Consider the following 23,053-nt stretch of genomic DNA (forward strand, 5'->3'; position numbering starts at 1 on the left):
ATTACTGTAAATCTGTTACTCAGAAAGTAAAATGGCAAGCCAGATCTTGTTTGAGAGTGCATGGGTGTGGTGCACTGAATGGTGGAGAAGTCATTGAGGTGCTGTGATAGTGGAACTTGCTGGAATCTGCCCTGCAGTGTGTTTGGGAAAGATTTTCCCAAATAAAATTTCCTGAGAATGATGTTAGGAGAAGCTCCTTTCTGCTGCTGAGATGACCATAATGCTCTACAGGATCCCAGTGCTGGAGAAAATCATTATGTTACAGGAATCTGGTGTTAGAAAATCCATCCATACTTTGGCCAGGCGTGGTGGCTCACGCCTGTAATCCTAGCACTCTGGGAGGCCGAGGCGGGTGGATCGCTCAAGGTCAGGAGTTCGAGACCATCCATACTGCAGGAGCTAGACACTGGAAACATCTACTGCTCTACCCATCCTGCAGAGACAGCATACTGAAGGCAGGAAGGAAAACCCCTTTCCCTCACAATGTCTCTCTGGTGTCTTCCCTTGACAATAGTTCATATGTGCCAGCCAGTGAAAGGGAAATGTTTAAAGAGCTCACTTCTATGTCCTCAGAGCTAGAAATGAAGGATGAATTTGAAACAACAAGGAAATTGAAAATATGTACAACATTGTGAAAATTAAAAATCTTCTTGAAAAGATACAGTATGAGTAAAGATGTCCTGAGATTGAAGGAATTAGCCTAGAGAAGATATTCTCAGGCAGAGGGGAGCATGTTGAAATAGGCCTGCTGTTACTTAACAGCAGCAGGATCGGTGTGGCTAGAACAAAGTGAGTGAAGATGAAAACGGTAGGAGAAAAGAACAGAAAGGAAAAAGAGCAACTGTTTCTTGTAGGGCATTTTAGGCCTTTGTAAGATGTTGATTCTGAGTAATGTGGGGAACCAATACAGAGTTTTGAGCAAAGGAGGCCTATGGTTTGACTCTCATTTACGAAAGTTCTGGCTGCTGCTGCTGCTGCTGCTGCTGCTTTGAGAACTATAGAGAATGTGGTTGGATATAGTAGGAGGAAGATTTGTTAGAATGTTATTGCACTTAATCCAAATGAAAATTAATGGTGGCTCAGATGGAAGTATCAGCAATGAAGGTTATGAGAAATGGCCTGTTTCTGGACACGCTGAAGTTTTAAAAGAATCAATAGCTTTCCCTGATGAATTGAGTGTGGAGCCAAGAATGACTTCAAAGTGTTTGGTCTGTGCAGGTTAAATTATGGAGTTACCATCAACTTAGATGGGAAGATTCCTTTTGAGTAGAATAGTGAAAAAATCAAATTATGATTTTAGACATACAGATTTTTATGTATGTACTAAACATGGATATATAGGGAGATGATGAGTCAATGTCAAATAGGCAGTTAGAGATAAGCATCTGAAGATCAGCAAAAAGTCTAAGCTGAAGATACAAATTTTGGATTTGTGGGCATATAGAATTATTTAATGGCATGCAACCGGAGAATATCACAGGAGTGATGGCTGACAGAGATGAGTTGAGGTCCAAGAACTAACCTCAGAATACCCCAATGTTAAGAGATTTGGAGGAGGTGAGAAGGTAGCCAATAAAACTGAGAAGGAGCAGCCAGTGAGATAGGACAAAAACCATAAGATCTTGGTGTCTGAGAAGCCAAGGGACGTGGTAAATTGAGGAGAGAATGTCACTGTGTTTATAGCTGAGAATTTATAATTGGTCATTCTATTTAGCAACTAGGAGATCACTGATGACCTTAAAGAAAGCAATATCCTAACTGAAATGGAATTAAAGAGGCATGGGAGAAGAGGAGTAGACTTCAGGTATAAATGACTATTTTGAGGACTTTTCTTGTAAAGAGGAGTGACAAAAATATAATATGTGGGCAAAGTGGAAACATCAGTTTTGTTTTCTCCAATTTTTTTATATCTAATTTTATTTTTAACTGAATGGTCAATTCAGAATTATTTTACATTTTGATAGAAATGTTAGGCATGCTTTTTATTGTTACTGACGGCACGTTCTGTTTGCTTTATATGGTTTGTGGTAAGTTTGCTTTAAATACAAAACAGAAGTTTATTTACCAAGTTATCTTTGCTGTATAGTTGAATGATTTTTTTTTTCCTCCCTTGAATCACGGCTATATTCGATTATATTATTCATTATATGAGCTTCCTTGAATAAGCCCTAATTTATCAGAATGTATTATTCTTTTATGTATTATTTTAATCTACTTCCCAAAACATAATTTGAGATTTAAATAACATTTTAGAAGCAAAATAAGATGCGATTTCTTTGACTTTTGTTTGTTGTGATCTGCTAGTTATTAATATAGGTGTTATGAAGGCATAAAAATGCTGGACATTTTTCTTTATTGTGTTTAGCTATATAAAATTAAATTATTGAGAGAATAATCATGTGTTGAAAGTGGAGAGATTTCATTCAATTAGCAAGGCAATGCTTAATTTGGCCAAAATGTCAATTTTGGAAATTGATTTTTGAAACACAAATTACCTTAAAGCCATATATATAATTCAAATTTTCAAGTTTATGAATATGATATTGTGTAAATCAATCTACTATAATTATTTTAACCCCCAAATTCATGTGTTTAAGGCCTTATGTTCTGGGGTGTTTTTTTAATTTTGTTATCCTAATAAAATTTATTTTTAATATTTATTTAAAGATAGTTTGGATATTTTTAAATTTATACTTTAAAAAATTTATTCAACTATTTATGCCTAATTGTATTTCTATTGCCACTTCTGCTTTATTTAATCTTCTTTAATTTTATGTTCAATATATTTAAATTCTTTTTTCATTTTTAGTTATGAAAGTGGTCAATTCTATGCATATTCTTTTAGATATGCTTCTTATCACAACCAGTAATTTAACCATTGGTATCCTGATTGTGATTCTTATTTCTTCTTTGTGTAGTTAAGGAGATAGTCGGTTCCCATGGTTGTCTATCTTACATTTGTCTCTCTCACTCTCTCCAACATGGGGGGGGGGTGTATTTCTAATATTGCATAATGTTAGAAATGTAAATTTTGTTTTCTTAGGTCTTCTGTCTATTTTTCTTTAAATTCCCTTCATTATTTGATTGTATTATATATTTCAGTGATATATTATTTGTGGCCAAACACAAAACTATCTCAATTTTTTTATTATGGCTTTTACTTTTCCTTAATATAAAATTACTTTTTTATTTTTGCTTTTTCATTTTTTGTTTTTAGCCTGATGTTGGTATCAAACTATATGCTTTCTTTTTATTTGTTTATGTTGAAGTTCGTGGCATATAAAAACCCATATATTTAGTTACTTGAGTCATGTTATTTTAGTGATAACATTTAAAAGGCAGTCTATTTAGTATTTTAGTGCTAATTGAAAGTTGCATAGCCTGATTTTGAGATTTTCTATAAATTTTAACTTTATAAATATTAATCTATACACCTACATATATACATACACACACATATATATGTTTGCAAATATAGGTACACATATATTTAAATGCATAAATTTAATAATCATCAGAAGAGAATTAGTATATATTAACTTCTAATTTTGTAAATTGTGTCTAACTCCCTCCATCCTCCATTCTCACCTGGTATTTAGCATCTTCTGAGATATTTTTCCCCAGTCTACTATCATCAGATTATTTAAACTAAGATCCCATAATATTACAAATACACACATATGTATATAGGTATAGGTGTGTGTATTATATATGGATTCCATGCACATAAGAATTAATATATTCAATTTCTAATAAATTCTTTAAAGAGTGACATATTTGTCAATGAGCATTTTCTCTGAAGTTTTATTAATCCTCCTAAAAAAAGTTGAAGAAATCCTCTAGATATTACTATTACTAATGTTCAGTATTATCTGCCTGATAGTAATAATAAACTCATGTGGAACAATACAGAGCACATCCTATGCTCTTTATAAACATTATTATATGGATCATTGTAATAACCCTATGAGTTCTGTGTTACTCCTATTTTGCATATAGGTGAACTGAATCACACTGAGTTACATAACTTGCTCACACTCATACCCTAGTGAGTGTCAAGCTTTAAACTTAGGTCTAACTGACTCCAAAGCCAAACATTTTTAACCTCCAAGATATTCTCCCTGAGAGCATTCTTGAATATCTAATTTCATATTAGATATTTCTATTTTTTATATTTTCTTATGGTTATGAACTTTGAACCCTCAAAATCACACCTTCTCTTTTAATGTGTGTGGGGAGGGGTTGCCATTTTTAATTCCCCTAAATTCTAGAGCAAAGCCCTTTCACACTTTTCCTATACTGCTAGATGTTCTTCAGATTTTGAAAACCTGTATGAGTAAAGATTTAGTGTTTTCATTAGCCCAGGGATTACTGCTGAAAATAAAGAGATTAAGAAAAGAACTCTAATGTCCTGGTTTGTAATGTGTTAACCTCTGTGTTAAAGGGTTTGGAAAATCACATAACCTACAAACTTCACTGTTAAAAATTACCTGAAATTTTAAACTTGCAGGGCTCATTTTATTTGTTTGTTTTTAAATTGGACATCCTTCCTGGAGACATTTTAATTTCTTTAGCAAAATCAAATTATAGCCAATGAAGATGAGAGATGCTTAATTGCACCTTATCTTCTTAGAATAATGTGATATCATGAGTTCATTTTACAGGATTACAAAGTAAATTTACCCTACATCCACTCTTTAGCTTGAAAACTGAGAAAATATTTGAGTTATTTAATAAATCCAATCATTTTTAAGATGAACGTGGCAGTTATGACAGAAATTGAATTAATTTCCTTAGGGTTGTATTATTGCAATTAGAGAACATTTAAGCATATGCATAAAGTGAATGTCTTTTATATACATGATATATTTAAATTTATATGTGTCATATATATATATATATATATATATACACATAATAAAAATCTCTTTCATTAACATGTTGTAGGAGGAGGAAAAGTAGGAGTATGTGGATGATAGATAAATCGTGAGAAAAGGAGAACAGAAAAATCATAAAAATAGTTTTTTAGTTTAGACCAAAACATTAATTTAAATTATACTTTTTCTTCAACTGCAACCTTCTTTTTTTATAGAAAGGAATGAGGATAGCTTGCTCAAATTTTTCAAAATATGTTCACTAGATGCAATCTTAGAGATGATGTATATGGTATGACTGATCCATTTAAATTGGAGAAAAATGAGTCAAAAATGAAAGCTATATTTTTACACCAATAATAAACAAAAAGTTTTATTTAGCAATTATAAAAATCCAGGTCTCCTGGTTATCAGTTCAGGATTTTTTACACTGTGCTTCACACCAAAGACTCAATAATTACTAATAATAGCAATAAGGATAAAATGACATAAAGTTACTAAAAAATGTGGAGGAAGTCAATCCTGAAAGACTTCAGAGATAAAAATTCTTAAAGTTAGTCTTCAACCAAAGTTCTCCAGGTGTGGAGGGGTGAGGGAAAGTGGAAGGGCAAGTGAGGCTGGAAGAATGGCCCATGCAGAGATACACAGAGGAGAAAGGGCATGGCCAACTCAGGGAACTGGAATTATCTTTGCTTGGTCACAGCTGTTCAGGAAAGTTATTAGAGTTTTTTGAGATGATAAGGAAAAGAGCAGTTCGGGAAAGCTTTGTCTGCCTTGCAAAAGACTTTGAACTTAAGGATTTATAGAGTTATTGAAGGAAATTAACTTAATGTCAAAATGCAAGGTCATTTAAAGGAAAATACCAGGTAGCTGATGTTTTATTTTGTGTTTGTGTGTATGTGTGTGCGTTTTAAAATTCAAAATACTCTGAGTTAAAATCTGGACCGGTCTACTTACTACCTGTAGGAACTCAGACAAGTACTTATGCTTCTAACTTTTAGTTCTTCCTTGTAAAATGTAGAAAATATCTATCTTAAGGTATTTAAGGAAGAATTATTCTAATATTATCTTTCAATACAATAGAGTGGCTGCTAAGTACAAAAAACATCTCAATAAACATCACTAATTGTTAAATATCATGTTCTCTCTACAATAACATATTATTATCAATAATATTTCTAGCAACCCTATAAAATAGGCATTATTGTTATCAGTTGGCAGATGAAGATACTGGAGTTAGAATGTTTAATTAAATTCCTCAAACCACAGAGCCAGTAAGTAATTGTTGGAGCTAGGATTTAAATTCAGGAATTTAACTCTCAACACTGTGCTCTACTACCTCTATTGGTGGATTAGAAATTGGAGGTCATGTCATGGAGGGATTACATGGGAGACAGAAGCATCATATCATATATGATTTCAAGCACTAAGATAAGAGATAATGATTATTGTAATAAAATCAGTAACATTGGGGATATTTGGCTCTTCCATCTCTAGTCATCACCTCTGTCTATAAAAGTACTTGGGGTTTGAGGGAATAGAAGGTTATCTTCGGTTCTGAAATCTCAAGACTAAAAGTAGTTGATTTACTGTGGAATTTGATTCCCTTACTCCTGGTGGGAGATGTAAAGAGAATATGATCCCATCTAAGTGAAAAGGGAAAGGGAAGACTCCCATAAAATAGTTCATAAAGATCAGGAATGCCTAAAAGGCACAGAGTCTAGTATTTCCTGCCTGAGTGAATGTCCATTTATATGACAATTTTGTCCATCTTCTCTCTGTACCTATTTGAGAAGGGTAAAAAAAGGATATTGGAGAGAAACAGCAGGGCAGAGAGAGGAATGTCAGCAAAAGGCTTGCTTCCTTGTGTCTGGCTTGAAAATATGCATTCTTTTTCACTATTAAATTGAACAATAAAGAAGAAGGGAATGTTACAGATATCTTGATAATATCCCACCCTATGAAGACCAGCACTGACCCCAGAAATGAGGTTTGGGGAGAGCTTAGGGGAGCTGTGTTTGGAGGAGATCAAGCTGGGACAAATTCCGACTTAAAATAACTACCTCAAGAATGTACTCCCCCGCTAGGTTCTGAAGATCTCAAAATGCTCCCCACTAAAATACCACCATTTCACTGTTTGACACATAGAGAACATTAATGGCCAGCAGTGTCCACCAGTAGACAAGCAACAATCCGAAAAGCCTGTTACATAGGCTGTCATGTATATAAGGCAACCTGTAAATTCTCTCCTGTTCTTATATGGTTGCCACAAAAAAGGTTGGGGGAGGAGAGAAAAGAAAGAAAAAGCAGTTTCACAATCACACACATACTTCACACAGACACACGCACATGCAGAAGAGTGGGTTGGGAAAAACAAAGGGAATGTGTGTGTATGACTAGAAATTGAAATTAAACAAAAGTTTGGTTTTTGGCTCTTTGCAATGGAAGCTTCCTGTCTCCTTGAAAAGTGGTAAGAAATAGAGATTCACAATGCATTATCCAAAGAAAGATCAGAAAAAGTTTGATACTTTCACACAACCAAATTAAGATCATTTAATAATTGGGCTACCTCTTTAAGAATGTATTGTTTTCAGAGGTTTTTTGAGGATGTTATAGAATGATTTTTTTAGAGTAGTTTCTTTCTTTTTCCAGGAGATAGTTAAAAGCGAAAGTTGAGAGCCCCCATGAATCCGTTCTTGGTAATTCCAAAACCACTTATGTTCTATTTCAATTTTCCGTTCCATTTTGACCATGAAGGCAGGTGCCATGTGTTCTAGGGGCACGATTTCTGTAGGTTGGATTTTTGTTTTTTGTAGCTGTTGGCATACCTACTGCCGCCAGCTTCCCCCAAATGCCTAGTTTAGCATAACTAAGTTACTTCCCCATCTGTTCTTCCACCTTATTTTTTTCATATTCAGCATTGCATAGTGGGGAAAAGGCTGGCAAGATCAACATATACAAGAACTTAAGAAAATAGACATTATATTTGATGTTGTATCTAGTAGACTTTTTTAAATATTCTTATTTCTTAGAAATATATATGTATATATGCCGCAAGAAATCAAAGTTGCAAAACTTTAAAACTCATACAAAATCAGTATTCTTATTTATGGACCTTGAATTCAACAAAGTTTGAGCCAACAATTAAATACTGAATTTCCCACTCTTTTCCTTTGTTTAATTGCCAATTGAAGGATTCAGTAGTGAAAGCATGAAAAATATCCATTGATGATTATGAACCTTGAAAACTTGACATAACTCTTTGTGGAAAGTAGATTAAATTTTGAGGTATTTGAACCCCAATGCAATTGCAGAATTTTGCTGATCTTTATTTACTTAAAAAGCTTTTCCTACCTACTCATAGTTATTTTTTTAATGTGGTGTTTTGTACCAGAACTGGCATCATATATTATTTGATGTGCCAGCTACTAATTAACAGAGTAAGTAAAATTTGAATTTTCAGTGATTAAAAGGCTTAACACTTTATTCAAGTTGTATTTGCTATTTTAATTTTTTTCTTTGATTTAAAATACAGCTGGCAGTTGGCGATCTTAGAACACAGATTTTCCTCCTGACCTTGAAAGAGCTGTGTTTCATTATAAGGTTTGTAGCCACCTAAGACCTTCAAAACATGTAATTCCTAAATTTAAAAATTTTATGGGTTATGAAAAAATAGTACGAAGCAATGCTCACACCATAGAATGTACACAGTATTCAGGAGTGTACATTCTCTGGTGCATCTCATTGCAACCTTCATTTTTGAATTATACTCACCACTTCAATGTGATTATTGACTAAATTATGCTATTTTGTCAAAGGTCAATCCCCACTGCAGTCCTGTGGGAAAGAAGACTTAATATTCAGTTAATTACATTTGTCCTATTAAGTTTGAAAATCTCATTGACTCTCAAGTTCTCCATTTCTATTGCTCATAGGTGAGTTTATTGATGTATCTGACCACATTCTGCAATCCTCACTGCAGTGCACACTGTCATTCAATTGTCCCTAATTTAACAGGAGTCTTCAGTTCAGCTCTGTGGAATTACAGGGGTCAGAAGTTATAAACATGTCCCTGCTGCTTCTGCCAGTCTATATTCTAGTTTGCAACCTGGGTCTCAGAAAATGTCAGTCATGGAATTTTCTTTCCTTAAAAGCAAATAATATTTTATGTTACTTAATTGTTTACAAATTGCTCACATATATATATTGTCATTTAGTCCTCTAAGTATCATTATTATCCCAAATTTACAGATGGAGGCCCAGAAAGTCAAAGGACTAAAGTTGTTCAATTTACAAATGTGGTCCCCAAATACAATGTATCTGTCCTATTTCACAATTTTCTGTTTTTCCTGACAGATACTTTGAGAGCACAAAATTTGGACCCAGAGTTCCAAGGTGTGAATCTTAGCTCTGGTCACTTAATAATTGCATTAGGGAAGTTGCTTGCTCTCTCTGTGCCTTCCTCTCCTCATCTGTAACGTGAGAATAAGAATACTGTAACTACCATATAGAGTCGTAGAGAGGTTAAAAATCAGTTAAGACACGTAAACACTTACAATCACTCATGACACAACCACAGTCTCTATAAAAGTTAGCTGTAATTAATATCAGATTGGTTTCCCCTTCCAATACTAAACTAGAATTGTGCTTGTAGAATGAAAAATAGCTGCATAGCAAGGATGTCTCTGGCTCCTTTTCCAGGACGATGACTACTCAGCATAACTGGCTCTCCTTAAAGAGTGAGAGTTTCACAGGTAAATCAGCTGACACCATATATATTTTTTTCTGTTTTGATACCAGTAGTCTAATTTAATGTCATTTGATACATGTCCGTAGTTTTCACACTGAAGTTGTGAAAAATGAAACTGAGATAATTAGCACAGCTAATTAATTATGTCATAAGGCATGCCTCAAAGAACACTTATAAATAATTAAGTTGCAAAACAATAATTGTTACACTTTCAAATATGGTCAAAACTCTAGTAGAAAAGGAAGTTTAGAAAGTTATATTTGTATTTTTTGATGTATGTTGTTGTTTGTTTATGATATCAAGGAACACAGGGAGGTTGAATATGCATTTAAATGACTAAATGGTTTAAAATAATAATTCATTGTTACCTTTGTGTCATGGTTTCTTGTTCTCTTTTTTGATTTATAAGGATAAATTTGCTAGTTAGTAATGTCTCAGTTTTGCTAGGTCTTTGTCAAAGTTAGGAGATTCATGGTCAAGGTAAAAGTCAGTTTTAGGAACAATTGCTAAGCTGTATAACCATTCAATCAACACTACAGAGAAGTAATTATCCCTCCATAATTTGATTTATATTAAGGCTTAGCATGCCCCAAATGCCACTTCTGGCACTTGGAAGATGTTTAAGTTGTAGAAAGTTGATCAACTCCTCTAAACTTCTGTCTACTTGTTTACAGAACAGAGATAGTAATTCTCATCTGAGGACTGTTGTGAGGGTTAAAAATGAGATGATTTACATAAAAGATTCGACCTAGTACCTGCTCCAAAATAAGGTAAGTATTTTAGTACAATATATTTAGCTATTAGCATTTTACTTTAAACATTGTGTTTACTTATTTTGGTGACACCTGGAACACTGTTACTAAATATTATTTATAAATTGATTATATTTGATTTTTTAGTCAAGATTATACATATATAGAGTCAGAAATTTCAAATTGCTTTGCAAGGCTTATAAACAAAAGGAACAGACTACATTCTTGCTTTCCAACTCTAATTTCCTCTTCTCTGAGGCAATTGGTTTCAAAAAGTGTAACTATTTCTTCTGCTCTTTATCTCTATGCTACCACATAAAGTGCTTTTAATGTTATTTAGTGATTTCTTAGTTTGTGTGATTAGTTTACTTATATAGCTCAGTTTTGTGCACAACCTCAAGTTTTCTCCCTCTGTCAAAAATCTTTGCTAGGTGAATATTACATGACTGTGTAATGTTTCCAGTTTAGCCATGTAGAATACTATGATTACATCTAATTAAAAAAAATTTTCCCCATCATTATGCAGAATAGTTCTCTGGATGGCCTTGGACTGACCTACTTTCTCCCACTTTCTTGCTTTTAGTTCTCAAGAATAACTGTAGAATGGACTGGGAATGCACCATCTTGAGATAGGGAGGAACTGCCTGCAACAGCCCAGACCTTGTTCCTCCCACCCAAGGAATGTAACATCTTGAGTTAGGGAGGAACTTCCCAGGACTGCTCAGACTTTGGGCTTTGTTCCTCTTTCCCCTTGAAGCAGGATGTCCTTCAAAGCCTCACTCAGTGAGTCATAAGGTCCCTCAGCTGTGGTACCTTGGGGACATGGATAATCAAGACTCCATCAACCTGAGGCAGTTTTCTTGAGTCTTAGGGGACCAGCTCACAATGAAGAAGGGACTTCTAGCCCTTACTGCCTGTCTATAAGTACTAAAGCCACTTAGCATAGCTTGTGTGTGAGTGTGTTTTGTCTCACTGAACTCAGACATGAGGTAACCGTGCATGATGGATTTAAACAGTAGACTAGGAGGCAGTGTACATAAGTATATGGATTCCTGTTTCTGGCCGTTGGTGTAGTCATGATCTTTGCTAGTCTTCTCCACGCAGTGAGTCCTCTCTTGAGTTTAGTGATTAGCCAACCTGCTTTGCACATTAATTCTTGATTGTATTGCAACATAATTTTCAGACAGCTCTATTTGTTGTTCCAACCTCAAGTGGTTGCTTTTCCTAATATGAAACTCCCATCCTATGGAGCCATCTTCATCATCATTCTGGGGAATATTCTTCATCTCTCCCCAGGAGAGATGAAAATTCCTGCACCCCACTTTTCTTTCTTCATTTAGCCCTCATCAGAGGGAAGCAATTCTCTCTTAGTATCTTCCTGGGAAAGAGTACTTTTAAGAAATAAAAGCATTGGGAACTGATAAAGATGAAAATGTCATTATTTGTGGGGGCTGGGCCTAGAAGAAAGAATGGATGGATGGAAAGAATGTGAGCAGGGTGAATGAAGGGACAGGCGAAAACGCCTGCCCCGAAGCTGCTTGTTTGCTGTGTGCAAAAGTCAGCTGAAAACCACTGACCTGTATGGATGTTGTTAAAGAAATTTGCAAATGGCCCAGACCTTTTGCACGTGTTCTTGGAAATAAATACGGGAAGGAACTTAGCAGGGGAAGCCATTTTCCCCTTCAGACTTTGGTCTCTCCCCTTCTCTCTAAACAGTAATTATTCTTTTGCTATTGAGCACTGGAGAAAAAAGCTGCTGCTACAGTTATTAATAGTTTTCTTGGCTATAGAATGAGTGGTCTAAAATTACTTGAAGTGTAGCCCCTAGCATCTCAGAGATTGCAGTGCTATTGAGAGATCCAATGCCATTCTGGTAACCAAACTCATGTAGGTGACCTATCACCTGTCCACAATATACAAAAGGATGCTTGGTGGACCCTGCAGTGGGTTTCTTATCATCCATTGGAGTAGGCACATTTTGGGTCATGAAAATCTATAATTTCATGACATTCAATAAGGGGAAATTCTTTTTTTTTTAATTTCTTCAATTCCATTTTTGCTTCTGAATATTCCTAAATATCTATTTTAGATATTAGGCTTTCTGGACTGATATTCTAAATTTCTTATTTTTGTTTCCATATTTTTCATTGTATTTTTGTTATTTTTCATTCCTGGGTGATTTCAATTTATCATTTTTAAACTTTTATTTGAGGCTGTCTGGAAATCATCCAAGCATGGAATATGTTCTCCTTATATGAACAATGGCTGGATACTTTCCAGACAGCATCATTTAATATATATTTTAAATGTCTCCTATTATGCAAGTCCAAGAACTTTTTTAGATCCCTGCATGTGCTTCTTGTTTGCCTTGTTTTTGATCCTCCCATTCTTCTTTCATGGTTGTAATAGTGTCATTTATGTCTCTGAAGACTCTACTGAGAACTTATTTTTAATTTTTTCCTTATTGTTTCTATTGTCTCTTTCCTCTGAGATCATTTTTACTTTTTCATTTTTGTTTATCCAGGTCATTCTGGCTTGTTAATGGTTATATTGATTTGTTTTCTTTTTTATATGTATTTTGATTTATATTTTACTTTTTTTAAAAAAAAAATTCCCTCCAATTTTTGATTCTTGGCCATCGACTCATATTAAAGAGTTAGGAAATAAAATGCCAATTTGAATCTCTAAGTACATGTGTTGGGTTTGTTAGCTGGTATACTTCAATCTAAAGGAGGCTTGATGATTTTATTTCTAGGTGTCTACCGACCTTCACTGCATGTACACAGTTAATCGAAGCTGGATATTTCACCAGAGAGGACTCACCCAATCCCCTGCCTGGAAGTGTTTGGCACTAGGGAAAGTGGTTGCAAAAGGGCTCATTGCTCAATATAAGATTTCCATTATTTCCCTGATTTTGTGATAACCCCAAATTTAAATATGTCGGGTATCACCTAACTAAAGTATTGCACTTTCAGTGTGCCCAGAAAGTAAAACTGTTTTCAGCCTCATGGGCACCACCAAATTCAGAGGTGAGTGAAATGTCCGGTTCTCACACTTCTGCAGTTGCTTGATGCCGATTACCTGCTTCCTCTGCCAGCTTGTAGTTCAGGGATCTCTGTACAAATTCGGTTGTCATCGACCTATCTGCTTTTCAGCTTTTAAAATGTTGTGCTACTGTCTTATTTTTTATTCTAGCTGTTCTTGTGTCTTCATCCCTTGATTAATCTGCTTGTAGTAATTTTAACGGGAGTCAGGAGAGGTAAGCAGTCAGTAACAAAAATTGACAAATATTTTTTCAGTGTGAGAGAATGAGAAACAATCACAGAAAGAGTTCCACACCCACTTTTATCAGGCTGTGGTACCCAAAACTAGACTTCTAAAAGCTTTTTACACCTAATTCCAAGCAATAAAAATTTCCATTGCTACAAAATCCTAATCAGTGAAGTGCCTGCTAGAGCAGCTGCCAAGAAGAAATGATGATTACATGAGTTTTTACTTATTGGTTTAGTCATTAAAGAGTGACAAACGGTACTAACAAATATTTCCCCCAAATGCATGAACTGGAATGCTCTTCACATGGTGAGGAAGACAGAATGACAATCACCTGACTGTTACACTGTTATTATATATTAATAAATTCACTTGAAGCCGTTGCATCATGCAAGGAGGATCACATCTATGAATTAAAGGTGCTCTCTCAACTATTTGCTAAAATTTCAATTTTCTGATAATGAAAACGAGGCATATAAGATTTGTTGATAGTTTGCGAATATTAACTAGTATAATATGCGTGGACTCATGACAGAGTGGTACACTCAGAACACTTCCATCTCACTGTAAAATGGCCCGGCTCTGCTGCTCTTGTCCTCCCCGATTTCGTGTTCTTTGACAACGTGTGTAAAGCAATGCACTTCCCCTGAAACAACGGTCTCCTGGCTCGACTTCAATATAAAATCTCACTCTACTCTGTGTGTTTCTTCATGATACTGAACTCACTAGCAAGGCGGCAAGAGAAAATGACAATTTCATATAAAACCCGGTGTGTTGAGATAAAGTGCCTGTCAGAATCCCGTTCCCTAAGCGAGGAGCAAAGCCTGCAGGTCAGAAAATGACCAGCGCGACAGGCTGCCCCTCCACTGTGAACTGAAAGAAGGGCCAGCGCCTGCCCCCAGGTGTTCCTATACAGGGCTCACAGCCAAGTGCTCTGGTGAGGCAGGAAATGGCAATCTATCAGGGGCTAGCCGAGCTTGGTTAGGGTAATTACATGAATCTGTCTTAATATTTTTATGGATAAAATAGGAGGATAATTATTTATCGAAATTTTGTACTACAGCATATTACTCAGTCTAGAAATAGATCTTAACATTTCACATGACATGAAATGAGATTGAAAAGTGATTTGAAAAATGAAACCTTTTAATCATGGCAGCTAATTATCTTGCAGTTTCTTTTCTGCCCTCCTGGATTTCTCGCACTTCGCCCCCACACACTATTTCCTTGCCTTTGCCTTGCTCTCTGCCTCCCACCCTCACCCCCTCAAATCTGGCATTCCAGGCATCATTCGGGAGCACAGAACAGTCGTGTGTGTGACAGTTCTCAAATACTTTAATTCAGACCTTTCCTATTTCAGGTATTAAAGTTCAGGCATTGGGACAAACACAATGCAAAGTCTCAGTCTTATCCTCTGTGGCTTCTTAGACCCATGGTATAATGAAATTATACCAAGAAAGGCTTGAGGAGAGACACCTGTGTTTTGTTTTGTTTTGTTTTGTTGTTTTCCTTCAATTATATTCTTTTTTCTTTATAGAGGGAGCCAACAGCCGGAGCCAGGATCTAATCACATCCACAACCCTCCCCACTTTTTCAATGATTTGCTGATTCACACCCTCCTGGGTATGAGGTTCTGTGCTCAGCCCCTAGGAACCAATAATCATAAGACATTGCTTCTGATTTCAAAGAGCTTATAGGTAGCGTCAGGATTTAAATGTATAAATCTTTGAACTCCTGTAAGTGCTCCAAAAAAATTCAGTAAAGTGTTCTTTGTTTGCAAATAGAAAAATAGGTTTTGACTGCTGAAGCTCAGGAAAGATTCATAAAGGATATTAGGCCTGGTATGAATCTTTAAATGAAAATAATAGTTCACCAGATAAATCAAGGCAAAAGAAGAAAAACTGTAAAGTTTCTAGATGTGAAAGAACTTTGCTTATTAGAAAAACAAAACTACACTTAACTGATATCTGGAAATTCATTTAGTTCCCATTTATTACTGGAGCAAAAAGGAGACCTATTTGTTGTAAATTCTTCTGTGGTAAAGGAAAAGAATCCAAGCCTTAATTCTGTGGGATTCAAGGATCATGAAACAGGTCTTTTTGCAGAGAAGTGTCATGCTAAATTGCATTTTAGGAAGATCACTCTAACTAGTGTGTGGCAGATGGTTTGGGAGACATGAGGAAAAGCTGGAGGCAGGGGTAATCATTAGATACCTACCTCAATAAGTCAGGCAAGAGGTAATCAGGATGGAAGTGAGGCTGTCACAGTAAACACCAAACTGAAGTCATTCTTATAAATAACATGAAAGTGTGGAATAGACATAATATGCGAGTGAGACAGATGGAGGAGCAGAGGGTTGTTGTCAGGTCTGGGGCTGAAATTAGAAGCACAAAGACAACAAGGAAGTCCGTGACTTCTGGTGTCAGTTTTGGGCATGTCTTGTTAGACAGTATTTCACTCTTTACTTATTCCCATCCTTTTGCAGATACCAAAGAGATTGAAGCATGGTAGTTTAAATCCTGACTCTACCTGCTTGAAGCTGTGTTATTTTGATCAAACTGCTTAATATCTCTTTGCTTCAAATTATTCATTTATAAAATCAGATTAATTTTAGTCCTTAAAGGTTTGCTAATAGTAGTTTATCAGCAGGACTTGGCATACAGTAAGCACTAAAAATGTTTATTGTTGCTGTTGTGTTGATGTTATTATTATCATTCTTATGCTTGGCACGAGGCAGGGAGAAAATTGAACTGATAAAACGTACCATTCTAACGTCTCCATTGCTATGAGTTTGTATTTGCCACATCATAGATCAAGATTAACCTCTATAAACTGTGTTTGTACCTCTACATAATAAATTCATAATAGTTCATTGGGTCTATTTTCTCAAACTTCATTCATTTATATAAGCTCCTTGCTTGGAATTCTAGAATAACCAAATTTTTATCTACATCTCTCCTCTAATCATTGTCTTTATAAATTCTATTCTCAAAGGTAAAAATACAATTATACTTCCCCAAAAGTTCATTCTGCATTATCTACTCAAACATCTACAGAGTTTTATGGTCAATAGTTAATTTTGTTTCTTTTAATGTATTTTTATTTCCGTATTATATTGCCTGCCATCATATAACATACAAATGTACATGTGAACACACAAATGTACATGTATCATCCACCTCTTCTCATGCTGAAATCTTTTTATATCCTTGAATGTACTGAGCACAGTGCCTTCTTCATAACATAAAATCAATAAATATATATATATTGAAAAAATAAATATATTAATGTAAGAATTAACCACTTGATTCTAACAATTTAATAGAATAAATACACACTATTAGATATTTCATATAAGTTTGAATTATTGTTTATTTTTTAAAGTTTAGAAAAGTTTAGAATTAAGGGAGCCCAGATACAAATGAAGTCTCTATGTCATCCAACCCTGCCTTATTTATTTTTCTAACTTGTTTCAGTTTTTAGGGAGATAACAATGATCATCTTCAGTATTATGCAATTTTGTTTCTGATTTTAATCATTGAACACAAAATATTTTTATCAATTGGCACACATACTTAAAAATTTTTTGCATGTACTTAAAAGTAAAGAGAAAAAGAAAATTAAAAATAAGAAAAGAAAAAAGTAAGAACACAAGTCAGAATAGGAATAAAAATGCTATGCAACTAGGCAGATTAAAAAAAAAATAGAATTAAAAAACAGAAAAGGAAAGCTGGTGATTATTCCAAGATAATTTTTGTACAAAACACTAAATACAATGATAATGTCATATTGACCCTGCTTTTACTCATGAATGGTTGCTCAAATATTATAAACATCATATTCAATGATGCTTCAGGACTCTGTTCTTCATTAACCTGGATAACCTTGACATGTAGAAACAGTTTAATGTTTTTTTCTAACGCTATTAGAAAGCAGAAGTAATTCCAATTCATAAAACTAGGCCAGGAAGCAATTGACCCAATCAGACTGTGGATTCCCTTATGCCATTTTTTAATTAGAAGTTTGTAAAATTCTTTCTAGTTCTGAATTTCAAAAATCTCTCATATGAAAAAACTCAGGTTATCTTTCAAAACTAAAATTCTGTGAGACCCACTTCATGTGACAACTCTGAAAATGCAGCCCCTTCTACTGCTTCAACCGGATTGTTTGTTCGATTGCACCAAATGGCATCATGTTTTCCTTCAGATGATTTGCATGGATGAGAGCTGGCAGATAAATTTCTACAATGCCATATTTGATATGTTTCTTTTCATGTTGACTATTATATGCTGGATTCAGGGTATATAATTACATTCTGAAAATATTAGCATATATCTAGTAAGAAATGGAAAGCTTAAATTTTACTGCAAATATTAGTCATGGTATTTTCTTGGAAACTACAAGTTTCAAAGGCATAAATGCCCATGAATAAAGAGGAGGAGAAAGTAGGGCAGAGAGTGGGGAAGGCAAAGAGGAAGAAGAATCATCTGCCAGCCTGAAGAAGTCATTTAAATATATGAGAAATAAAATGGAAGGAGGGAAGGGAGTGGGGAGGAAAGGAACAGAATATGAAAGGAAATCTAATGGCATTCTTCATTTTGGCCTTGGGAACCCTAAGAAAAAGTTAAATTAGAGAATGGTATAGCATTATAAGTGACATAATTTTTCTACTTGCTTTTCCACCTGGTGGCCATGATTGCTTATGCCTGTACATCAAGCTAATAATAATAATAACAATGATAATAATATAATCAAACAAACTTCTTTGAGAAAAACTTTTCTTCAGTGGAAAAAGTTAAAAGGAAATTTCTCAACTGAAGGGAGCTCATAGTACTCACTACCTAAGGCATAAATATTCATTGGGAAATGTAATACCAAGAGAATTTTTTAGTCATAGCCCTAGGAATGTCAGAGTAAACACACTGTATGCCTTGGAGTTTAAGTGGATAACTCTAATCAATTTAAAATCAGCTAATGCCTAATCCTGAGCAGAAGAACCAGCCAAGCAAGAAGACAATAATTTTTGCCCCTGCCTTCTAGTGAAATCCTTTTCTAGAATTATCCATGTTGGTTAGTGGCCAAACAATACTATAACTCACAAAAATTTAACATACGACATTTATTCTTGCCTCCTTTCTCATCAGAATCTGATCTCACCAAGTTTTGATATATTTTCCTTCATTCAACAAATATTTGGTTATATACTGTTTGGCACATACTATAGTAGGACCTCATGAACTAGCAGTAAACCAAAGCCTTGATCTTTTACGCATTTTTTAAAACCCATTCTTTTCTAGAAAGAAATAAATAGTAAAGACCAGGTGTCAGTAAACCATGACACATGGGCCAAATTGGCCAAATCTAGCCCACTGCCTGTTTTGTGTGACCATCAAATAAGAATGGTTTTACATTTTCAATGTTTGAAAAGAATCAAAAGAAGGTTTATATTATATGACAAATGAAAATACCATTATGTGACATAGGAAATTCTAATTTTATTTTCCATAAGGAAAGTTTCACTGGAGCTTGTCTGTACAAGCTCGTTCATTTACATTCTGTCTACATGTTTAGCTACAGAGGTAGAGTTAAGTAGTTGCAACAGAGACCATATGGCCCAGAAAAAATATGTATTTTCTGGCCTTTTAGCGGAAAAAAATTGCTGACTCTGAGGGTAGGCCCCGAATATACAAGTATATGATACTGACTACCCTTATAACTGATTTTCTGCACCCTCTCATTTTTCTCCACAAATCCATCTTCTGCAGAGCTAACAGAGTGATTTAACTAAAATGAAAATCTAGCCTTTCACTCCTTTAATTAAAACCCTGATTTGGCTCTACAAACTATAGGAATGTCCAAGCTTTGTAAATTGGCACAGGAACCGTTCATGAATCAGGGGATCTTCGCTTGCCCACGCTCTCCCTTTATCACATAATGAGCAGCATAAAATTCCTATCAGGAAAAAGAGCAGCCACAGTTGTTCTCTGAAATTACTTTAGTGTATAAAAGAAAAGAAGAAACAAGACAACTGAAAGAGTAAAGGGCCACAGCTGTGAACAGGGCCTCGCCATCATAGGAGAGACGTCCTGGCTTCCTTGGGGAGTATAGCAGAGTGTAGCTGAGCTGTAGCAGGTTTACTGATACCAGTAAACAGAAGTGTTTTCAACAACATCCAACAACACATGGAACTACTCTATTTTCTGGAACTACACTATCCTAGCCACTATGCAAGGCTGTGGGAATTAAACAGGGAACTAGGGAGTCACAGATAAGGAAACAAGAATATTCAGTAGCCTAGGAGAAGCCTACTAATGAAACAAGCTCAGAACTCCATGGAAATGCAAGGAAGAGGACACTAATCAACCAGTGCGATGAGAAAAAAGACTTTTTTCAAGAAATGACCACAGAACAAGTAGGTAGCAGTTAATCAAGTAAGAAATCGAATTCCAAGTTAAAGAAACAGTATTTGCCAAGGCTTGGTAGCAGAATCAAGTGTCATGTAGTAAAGTTCAAACTTTCTCTCTAAAAGTCTAATTCCATTGAAATAAATTGACAATAGACAGATTAACAGGAAAAAAATACAAATTTATTAACATGCATATGGACGTGGGAATTCCACAAATATGAAACTTAAAGAAGAAGCCAGATGGTTGAAGTTTATATTGTATAAAGGAATAAAGGCTTTGGGCTTCTCGGGGACTGAGAGTGTTGGTGACACAAGCTATAGAAGGGTTAGGAGATAAAACACCATCTTGTTACGCAGATGAAGCCTCACAGGTAGAGGCTCTCAGAAAGATGTAGCCTGTGGTAAAAGTTTCCCTGTCAGACCTTGAAAAGTGTCATCTTTTCTAGATCCCAATATGCAGGTAAGGAGGACCTTAGAGAAAACCTGTTTGCATCCACTGTTTACCTCACTAATGTAGATTGCCCCTACTGATGTAAATCTCTCCCCAAAAAGGACAGCTTTCCAGCGCTATTTCTGTGTATTGTAGCCCCTCTGAATCAGCATATCAAAATATGCCAAAGAAGTATATTTTGGAGTAAACTTTATTTTCAAAAAGCTTCACATGCTACAGTAAGTTTTTTAACTATGAAGAGATATGGGTTAGAAATTTTGAGGTAAGAAATTGGAACAAGCAGAAAAAAATGAATCTGAATACACAACCCCATATCTTTTTGAATCAATCTTTTCGTCCTGAGAATAGATCAGTTCAATTAAACATTTGTGGCTCTTTTCAGGAGGCAGCAATACAGATGAGTTCCCAATCATGGTCACTTCCCTGTATTGTGTAAGTGCATAGGAATTTAATAAGAGACTTTTCTACAGAAACAAACAAAAATTCTCCACAAAAGTTAAGGTCTACAGTAGTCTAGAAGCTAGTTTCTGAGTCTGAAGAGCAATCAGTTGAGAAGATTTTTGAATCTGAGTTGAAGTATCTTCAGATGGAGAAGGGCAAGCAGTGACAATTTCACAGATTTTCCTAGTTTGCTGTTTGAATGTCATGAATGTTGTCTATACACAAGCCATAATGGTGATTTCTCGTGTGTCTATCAGCTTGACTAGATTCAGCTTGCGGAACCTCAGGGAAAGGACAGTTTTAATTTTAGTGATTCTAAGTCAGAAGGGTGGGAGAAAACTTGGAAACATTAGTTTGGAGATTTGAAGCTTGATATTGGAGAAAGCTAAAAGAAATCGGTATATAGTCCAGGTTTCAGACAGAGGATAAAATCTCAAAAACATGGAGCTAAAATCTAACAACAGGTATACTATAAGTTTTTTTTTCCCCCCCTCCAAAACATGATTTTTCTCTCTACATTGCCCCTCATTTGTATGAAAGATATTTACCATAAGACTAATTTGGTTGCAAAATAAGTTTCCTCTCATCAGCTTGGCCTGACTGTTTATATAAAGTGCAGCAAGAATAGTGATTGATCATATAGACTCTTTTTACATTGACTTTGCTGGAACTTTTCTATAAGGAATTTCAGATTAGGTTTGTAAAAATCCTTTTGAGATTAAGGAGCCAAGCCAAGGATTGGCCAGCACACTGTATCTGTAATATTCATACAAACTGGGTGAATTCCTCTCTTCTTGAAGTCCCCAAAATATTTTGAGTTTCCTGAGCCTGTCAGAAAGTTACATTCTTTACTTACCATTTACTTACCACAAGGCCAAGAACCTTGTAAGGGAACCATTTAGACGGGGTATCAGACCAGTTTTCCAAAGCAATCTTATTGGCTTTATAAAGTCAACTTTAGTTCCTTAAAGCAGTCTGGTCATATCTGAAACATGACATTTTGATCAAAGCCTTGGTTAAAAAAAAAAAAAAAAAATTAGTGTTTCCAGTTGTGTCCTATTACAAATGAGAACAGATTCTTACTGAAATTATGTAAATAACTATATTGACAAGAGTACTCACAAATAGTTTAGGAATTCTGGAGGAATCAGATAGAGAGATACATAAATTTTTCAATTCTGTTTACAAACGTATGCATTACCAAATTGCTGTAAACTATGGACAATTGTTTTGAAGATTCCTTAAATCTAGAAAACAAAAAGAATCTGTGATGTTTTATAAAAAAATTCATAAAAATTATAATCTTTTTTCAGTTTTGTCCAAGTAATTATTTTTTGTTCTTTTTAGTGTTGATGTTACGTTAGCAGTTTTATAAGTCCAGTTTTTGTTTTATTAGGTTCTGGAAATTCAGTCCAATGATATGAACTGAAAGTTATTAGAAACCTGTACTTGTCAGGGTTCTTTTCATTATTTCCATACACAGCTGTGGAGGTGAGAGGAACCTTCCCTTTTCCCCCAAAAGTTTGCGGAAAGATCAACTCACAATTAAGGCAGATTAATAAGAGGAAGAGGTTTATTCACCATGCACATGGGGAGAATCACAGAGTGATTACTCAATATCCTATTGAAGTCCAGAAATTTTTATACCTTCCTTTTCGAGAGGAGGAGGAGATGAGAAATATAGGTAATTCTGCTTAGGGGCAATTTTAATGGTTGCTAAGGAGGATGAATAGATTAGGGAAAACAGATTGACTTGTAAATTAACCTGAGAGGCAGGAATTATGCTTAAAATGATTTGGGCCAGGTCTGGTTGCATTCTTGATTTTCTTTCCTGAAATATAGTGAGATAACAGGGAAGGGAAGGGAAGTCAATTGTTCTTTTGATGAGTCCATCTGATTATGCAGCTAGAGGGAAAGCCCCTTTAAAGGCTTGTTGCTCTCTAAGGGCCTTATTTCAAAATACTCTTTATATGAAGGAGTCATATTTTGGGGTAAAATTTCCTGAGCTACTTCACAGGCATATCTCATTTTATTGAACTATAATTTATTGCACTTTGCAGATATTGCATTTTTTAACAATTTAAAGGTTTGTGACAACCCTGTGTTGAA

This window comes from Eulemur rufifrons, chromosome 19 (genome assembly GCF_041146395.1).
Source record: "Eulemur rufifrons isolate Redbay chromosome 19, OSU_ERuf_1, whole genome shotgun sequence".
Lineage (NCBI taxonomy): Eukaryota > Metazoa > Chordata > Mammalia > Primates > Lemuridae > Eulemur > Eulemur rufifrons.